The sequence below is a fragment of the Homarus americanus genome, unplaced genomic scaffold, assembly GCF_018991925.1.
Source record: "Homarus americanus isolate GMGI-L3 unplaced genomic scaffold, GMGI_Hamer_2.0 scaffold4373, whole genome shotgun sequence".
NCBI classification, from domain to species: Eukaryota; Metazoa; Arthropoda; class Malacostraca; order Decapoda; family Nephropidae; genus Homarus; species Homarus americanus.
The window spans coordinates 495-7,617 of NW_024751886.1; the positions used below are offsets into that span (position 1 = coordinate 495).

The following is a 7,123-nucleotide window of genomic DNA, read 5'->3' on the forward strand; positions in this document are numbered from 1 at the left end:
AGTTGATGCGATCATCTGGTTTGCTATTTCTCTAAACCAAATGCGGTCCCTAGTCTTCCTCGCTGGAGCTGGGGCAAAGAGGAGCGGATAAGGGAGGAGATTGGCACACACGGTGGCGCTGCCGGCGCCGAGGATAGCAAGAGAAGGTGCAGTTAGATCTGATCATCTGGTTTGCTATTTCTCTAAGGCCAACGTGCGGTCCCTCGCCCAATGTCTTCTGCCTCTCTCTCAATCTCACTATTTTGGCCGCCGTGATAGGCGCCGCCAACAGCAGCAGCTACCTGGTTGATCCTGCCAGTAGTCATATGCTTGTCTCAAAGATTAAGCCATGCATGTGTAAGTACAAGCCGATTTAAGGCGAAACCGCGAATGGCTCATTAAATCAACTATGTTTCATTGGATCTGTAAACCCACTTACTTGGATAACTGTGGCAATTCTAGAGCTAATACATGCAATTGGTCTCTGACCGCAAGGGAAGAGCGCTTTTATTAGTTCAAAACTGGTCGGGCCCCGGTCCTTAACCCACCTGTGGTGAATCTGAATAACTTCGGGCTGAGCGCACGGTCTCCGCACCGGCGCCGCTTCTTTCAAGTGTCTGCCTTATCAGCTTTCGATTGTAGGTTATGCGCCTACAATGGCTATAACGGGTAACGGGGAATCAGGGTTCGATTCCGGAGGGCCCATGAGCAGCTGCCCACATCTAGGGAAGGCCTTGAGCGCAGTACCCCTCCTGGCACGGGAGAGTGAAGTGACGAAAATATGATGTGAGTCTCATCCGAGGCCTGCACTTATTCGGAATGTAGTACTAAATCCTTTAACGAGTATCATTGGAGGCAAAGTCTGGTGCCTTCCAGCCGCAGTGATTCCATCAATACGCCTCATTAAAGTTCTTTCTTGGTTAAAAGGCTCGTGAATTCCAGGTCTCAGTTTGGGACTGACGGTGCACCTCCAGTGTTCTGTCACGCTCCAGACAGCCGCCCACTTAGCTCACTGAGATGCTCTTTGTCCAGTGTCCCGAGGCTGGCCAGAGAAGTTCACTGAAAAAGTAGAGTGCTCAGAGCAGGCTATTTGAATAGCCCGAATGGTGATTAATGGAATGGGACATATGGTTTCTATTTTGTTGGTTTTTCGGAACCAGAGGTGACGACCTTAATCCAGGAACAGGCGGGGGCATTCGTATTGCGACGCTAAAGGTGAAATTCTTGGACCGTCGCAAGACGAACTACTGCAAAAGCATTTGCCAAGGATGTTTTCATTAATCAAGAACGAAAGTTAGAGGTTCGAAGGCGATCATATACCGCCCTAGTTCTAACCATAAACGATGCCAACAAGCGATCCGCCGGCGTTATTCCCATGACCCGGCGGGCAGCTTCCGGGAAACCAAAGTCTTTGGGTTCCGGGGGAAGTATGGTTGCAAAGCTGAAGAAACTTAAAGGAATTGACGGAAGGGCACCACTAGGAGTGGAGCCTGCGGCTTAATTTGACTCAACACGGGAAACCTCACCAGACCCAGACACGGGAAGGATTGACAGATTGAGAGCTCTTTCTCGATTTGGTGGGTGGTGGTGCATGGCTGTTCTTAGTTGGTGGAGCGTTTGTCTGGTTAATTCCGATAACGAACGAGACTCTGGCCTACTAAGTAGTCGACGGATCTCCAGAAAATGGTGTCCAGTTCGCAACTTCTTAGAGGGATAAGCGGCAATTCTAGCCGCACGAGATTTAGCAATAACAGGTCTGTGATGCCCTTAGATGTTCTGGGCCGCACGCGCGCTACGCTGAAGGGATCAACGAGTTTTCCCCCTCCGAGAGGAGCGGGTAACCCGTTCAAAGCCTTTCTTGATAGGGATTGAGGCTTGCAATTGTTTCCCATGAACGAGGAATTCCCAGTAAGTGCAAGTCATCAGCTTGCGCTGACTACGTCCCTGCCCTTTGTACACACCGCCCGTCGCTACTACCGATTGAATGATTTAGTGAGGGTTTTCTGGGGTCGTCGCCTCCAGCTGACGGAAAGATGTCCAAACTTGATCATTTAGAGGAAGTAAAAGTCGTAACAAGGTTTCCGTAGGTGAACCTGCGGAAGGATCATTAACAGAGAGAAAGAGAATGGGGCGCTCTTAAAACTACTACTCTCCTGATTTGGGCGGTCTCGGGCTCTGCTCTGGCAACTCCAGCAGCGAAAGAGGACAATCCCGGCCCCCGCACCAAAAATAGGTACCACGCTGTGGGTGGACCACACTCGGGCGAAGACCGAAGGAGGACGGACCGGGCTTTGGACGGCTGCCCGTCCGCTCCTTACTACCGGCGAATAAGCCTCTTGACCCAAAAAGAGTGAAATTCTAGTGTCAAAAAACAACAACAAGCCGTCCGGCCAAACCCAAACCACAAACTTGGGCTATGTCTGTCAAACCCTTTCATTGAGACTCGACCTGTGATGGTTAGTTGCAAAAAGAGCAAATGGCAAATACACAACTCTTAACGGGAGATCACTCGGCTCGTGGGTCGATGAAGACGGCAGCAAACTGCGTGTCGGTATGTGAATCGCAAGAATACCAGATACATCGACAAGTTGAATGCATATTGTGGCGGCGGCAGCCATATGAGCTTGTCGCCGCCACTCCTCTACGAGGGTCGGAAATATACATCCATCGGTTGCTGCGAGTTCGGTGCCTGCTGACTGTCTTCCCGACACGAGGGTAACCCGAACCGAGCTTCCGCCTTGGGGTTTAATCGCCCGCGCCTTGCGCGAGGCGTGCCCTTAAAAACAAGCCTATCACTAGCAAGTCCATGGACTTGGCGCACCCACATTCAACCACAACAAAGCCTGGCACACACACATGTGTGTGTGTCCAGTCCCGACGACAGTTGTCGCCCTCGCAAATAACTGGAGGCGCTCTTTTGCCTGCTGTCCACAGAGACACGAATGGCCGTCGGCCGCTCATGGCTGATGCTGCACATGTTCCAAGAGGCACACGTCCTCCTCCTTCTCTCTCGGAGAAGAAGCACTCCATCCCACGAAGAGGAAGCGAAACCGGGTCGGATATCTTTTAAGTAAGCCCCGCCGGAATTTCGTCTATCACCTCGGTGATAGACGGTGTTGCGCCTCATAACGGCGCTCTCCGGGATAGAGCACTAGTTCTGCAGCCGGAAAGGCCACTCACGCCAATTAATACTGCGACTCTCGCTCTCTTTCTCCGGATAAACAAGTGCCACTGCTGTGGCATGCGGGAACGGGGAAAGAGGTCAAAGTTTAAGCGGCAAAGGTGCGGCCGAGTAAGGGCGGAACACGAGCGTATATGCATTAAAACTGTGTATATGACTCTGCGAGAGATGTTCTGCTGGAACATTTTTCCTATTGGCTATTTACCACTATTGATGTTGCTGAGAGGGCCGAGCACCTAAGCTGCTCGTTGAGAATGAGAAGGAACGGAGTCAGGGGTGGGAGTGCCGGCGCCATGGCCGCTGGTACCCCCGCGACAAGCCCCTCAAACCTTCCTCTCTCTGTCAGAAGAAGAAGAATAAGAAGGAACGGAGTCAGGGGTGGGAGTGCCGGCGCCATGGCCGCTGGTACCCCCGAGACAAGCCTCTCAAACCTTCCTTTATCTCTCTCTCTCTGTCTTAAGAAGCAGAAGAATAAGAAGGAACGGAGTTAGGGGTGGGAGTACTGGCGCCATGGCCGCTGGTACCCCCGCGACAAGCCCCTCAAACCTTCCTCTCTCTCTCTCTCTCTCTGTCTTAAGAATAAGAAGGAACGGAGTGAGGGGTGGGAGTACCGGCGCCATGGTCGCTGGTACCCTCGCGACAAGCCCCTCAAACCTTCCTCTCTCTCTCTCAGTCTTAAGAATTAGAAGGAACGGAGTCAGGGGTGGGAGTACCGGCGCCATGGCCGCTTGGTACCCCTGCGACAAGCCCCTCAAACCTTCCTGTGTATGTCTTTTGCAGCAGCACGTGGTAATGTCGGTGGTGAAGAAAGTCGGTGGCAGAGCGTCTTCTGCTTCGTGGTTGGGGAACATGTTCCCCCTAAGGATGATGAGACCACGATCGACCTCGTAGTAGGAGAGAGCTACCCGCCAAATTTAAGCATATTAATAAGCGGAGTAAAAGAAACCAACAGGGATTCCCTTAGTAAGGGCGACTGAACCGGGAAAAGCCCAGCGCATAACCTCGATGTCTTCGGGCACGAGGGGTGTTGCGTTTCAGAGGGTCCAGCACGCCGTCCCATACCGTCTAAGTCAAGCTTGAAAGCGGCCACTGCCCATGGAGGGTGACAGGCCCGTATGGCGGCGCCCGTGAGGGTACAGATGGGACGGTCGGAAAGGGCCTCTCTGCAGAGTCGGGTTGCTTGAAAGTGCAGCCCAAAGCAGGTGGTAAACTCCATCTAAGGCTAAATATGACCACGAGACCGATAGCGAACAAGTACCGTGAGGGAAAGTTGAAAAGAACTTTGAAGAGAGAGTTCAAGAGTACGTGAAACTGTTAAGAGCCAAACGGGTGGAAACTCGGAGGTCGAACTGAGGGGATTCAGCTCGTCGGCTGTCGGCTGGGTGGGGTGTTGTAATTGAGCGACCCAAAAATGTTTGGGCGAGCCCCCACTCACGCTGGCGTCGGCGGGCGTATTTCGCCTCGTAGTGGGTCACCGCGACCCGTTGCCGGGGACGTCGAAGGCCCGGTCGGACTGGTACCTCGCCGCTGACTCTCTCTCAGCTCGTCTGGGGGGGAGACCCGCGCGACGGGGGGAACCACCGGTGTCATGGCTGCCCTGCGACGGTCGTCGAGAAGAGCTTGCCGCCGCTTCGGCGGCGGTTTTGCTCTCGCGGTATGCAAAAGGTCGGTGATCCACCCTACCAGTCTTGAAACACGGACCAAGGAGTCTAACATGTGTGCAAGTCAATGGGCTCACTAAACCCAAAGGCGAAATGAAAGTGACGGGCGCCCGGGGCAGCTGTAACAGGCTCTCCGGTGCGTCTTGGGCCGATCCCTGACCGGCTGCCTGCGGCCTCGCCCACGCCGCGACAAGCGGGGTGAGATACTTTCCCCCGTCTCTAGACGTTGCCTCTGGTGGAGGTCGTCAGAGCGATGGTCCAAGTTTAATTTCCCCTCATGGGAGGGGGGAGCGCAGGCCCGGGACTTGCCAAGACGCCGCGGTGCTGTCCGTCCCCGGAAGCGGGCCGTCGGTAAACGGCGGAGGCGCACCGGGGCAGGCTCGCGGGCAGTCGGCAAGTACCATGAGCATATATGTTGGGACCCGAAAGATGGTGAACTATGCCTGGCCAGGATGAAGCCAGAGGAAACTCTGGTGGAGGTCCGTAGCGATTCTGACGTGCAAATCGATCGTCGGAGCTGGGTATAGGGCGAAAGACTAATCGAATCATCTAGTAGCTGGTTCCCTCCGAAGTTTCCCTCAGGATAGCTGGAACTCGCAGGGTGAATTTCATCCGGTAAAGCGAATGATTAGAGGTCTTGGGGACGAAACGTCGTCAACCTATTCTCAAACTTTAAATGGGTGAGATGCCGAGCTTGCTTGTAGGGATGAAGCTCCGGCGACTAATCTGAGTATCTAGTGGGCCACTTTTGGTAAGCAGAACTGGCGTTGTGGGATGAACCAAACGTCGAGTTAAGGGGCCTAAATGAATGCTCATTCAGATCCCATTGAAAGGCGTTGGTTGCTATAGACAGCAGGACGGTGGCCATGGAAGTTGGAATCCGCTAAGGAGTGTGTAACAACTCACCTGCCGAAGCAACTAGCCCTTAAAATGGTATGGCGCTCAAGCATTTTCCCGATACTCGACCGCCGGGCGCACTACCGGCCTCGCTCTCAAGGCGAGGTCTCGAAGCCCCGGTGAGTAGGAGGGTCGCAGTGGTGAGCGCTGAAGGGTTTCGGCGTGGGCCGGCCTGGAGCCGCCACTGGTGCAGATCTTGGTGGTAGTAGCAAATACTCGAGAGAGACTCCCTTGATGACCGAAGCGGAGAAGGGTTCCATGTGAACATCAGTTGGACATGGGTTAGTCGCTCCTAAGCCCAGGGCTAAGGCCTGATCCACGCTCGAGGCAAATGCAACACGAGCAGAGGAGAAGAAGAAGAACTAAGTAGGGGTTCTATCTTTCTATCTACCTCGGTCTTATATAACACAGTCTAACAAAGTGAAAGGCCAAAGGATGAGTGGCGAAAGGGAATACGGTACTTATTCCGTAACCAGGCCTGGAACCCTAGCGGGTGTGTGTGCGCCCTTTGGGAATGCTACATGCCCGCGAAGGGTCCTGGCAACTGAAACCAGCTTGCGTCCACCGGCAGTGGTCCGGGAAAGAGTTTTCTTTTCTGTTTAAGGCGCCGTGGCCCTAGAAATCTCTCATTCAGAGAGAGGGTGTTGGTAAGACGGTTAGCCGTAGAGAGCAGCGGTTCTTGCGGCGTCCCGAGTGCCACCGCCGGTCCGTGAAAAATGCGAGGGTGGTTATCCCAGGCAGCATTGTCGGAACTCGTTTCCGGCGGCGTCTGCTGTTCGGGCATGTGCGTACCCATAACCGCATCTGGTCTCCAAGGTAAGCAGCCTCTGGTCGATAGACTAATGTAGGTAAGGGAAGTCAGCAAATTAGATCCGTAACTTCGGGATAAGGATTGGCTCTGAGGATCGGGCCAGTCGGGACTGTGGGGGAAGCGGGCCTGGGTTCGGGCGCAGGACTGGGCAAGGTGACGGTAGGGACGTTAGGGCAAACTGCCGTGGTTCGTCCGGCGTGGGATGATGTCGCACATGTGTGCTCCTCTCTCGTGCGGGGCGCGCTGCTGTGGCCTAGCGCCTCTCTAAACCGAGCTCGGACCGGCGTACCTCCGGCCCTTCCGTGGAACGCGCTAGGCTGCGTGGGCGTGTTCTCGGGCGGTGTTCGCCGTCCCTCCAAAGCTCTTGTAGTAAGAGGTGCGGGGGGGAGGCGGGGCCGTTCGGTTCACTACAATCCCCCTTCGGCTGGCGCCCAGCGATCAACTCAGAACTGGCACGGACCAGGGGAATCCGACTGTCTAATTAAAACAAAGCATTGCGATGGTCTTTGATGGATGTTGACGCAATGTGATTTCTGCCCAGTGCTCTGAATGTCAAAGTGAAGAAATTCAACCAAGCGCGGGTAAACGGCAGGA

General features: G+C 54.3%; 1 pseudogene; it reads left to right on the forward strand.

Moving 5' to 3' along the window:
• The first annotated feature begins 2,468 nt into the window (after positions 1-2,468).
• Positions 2,469-2,632, forward strand: LOC121854864 (annotated as a pseudogene).
• Positions 2,633-7,123: the final 4,491 nt, after the last annotated feature.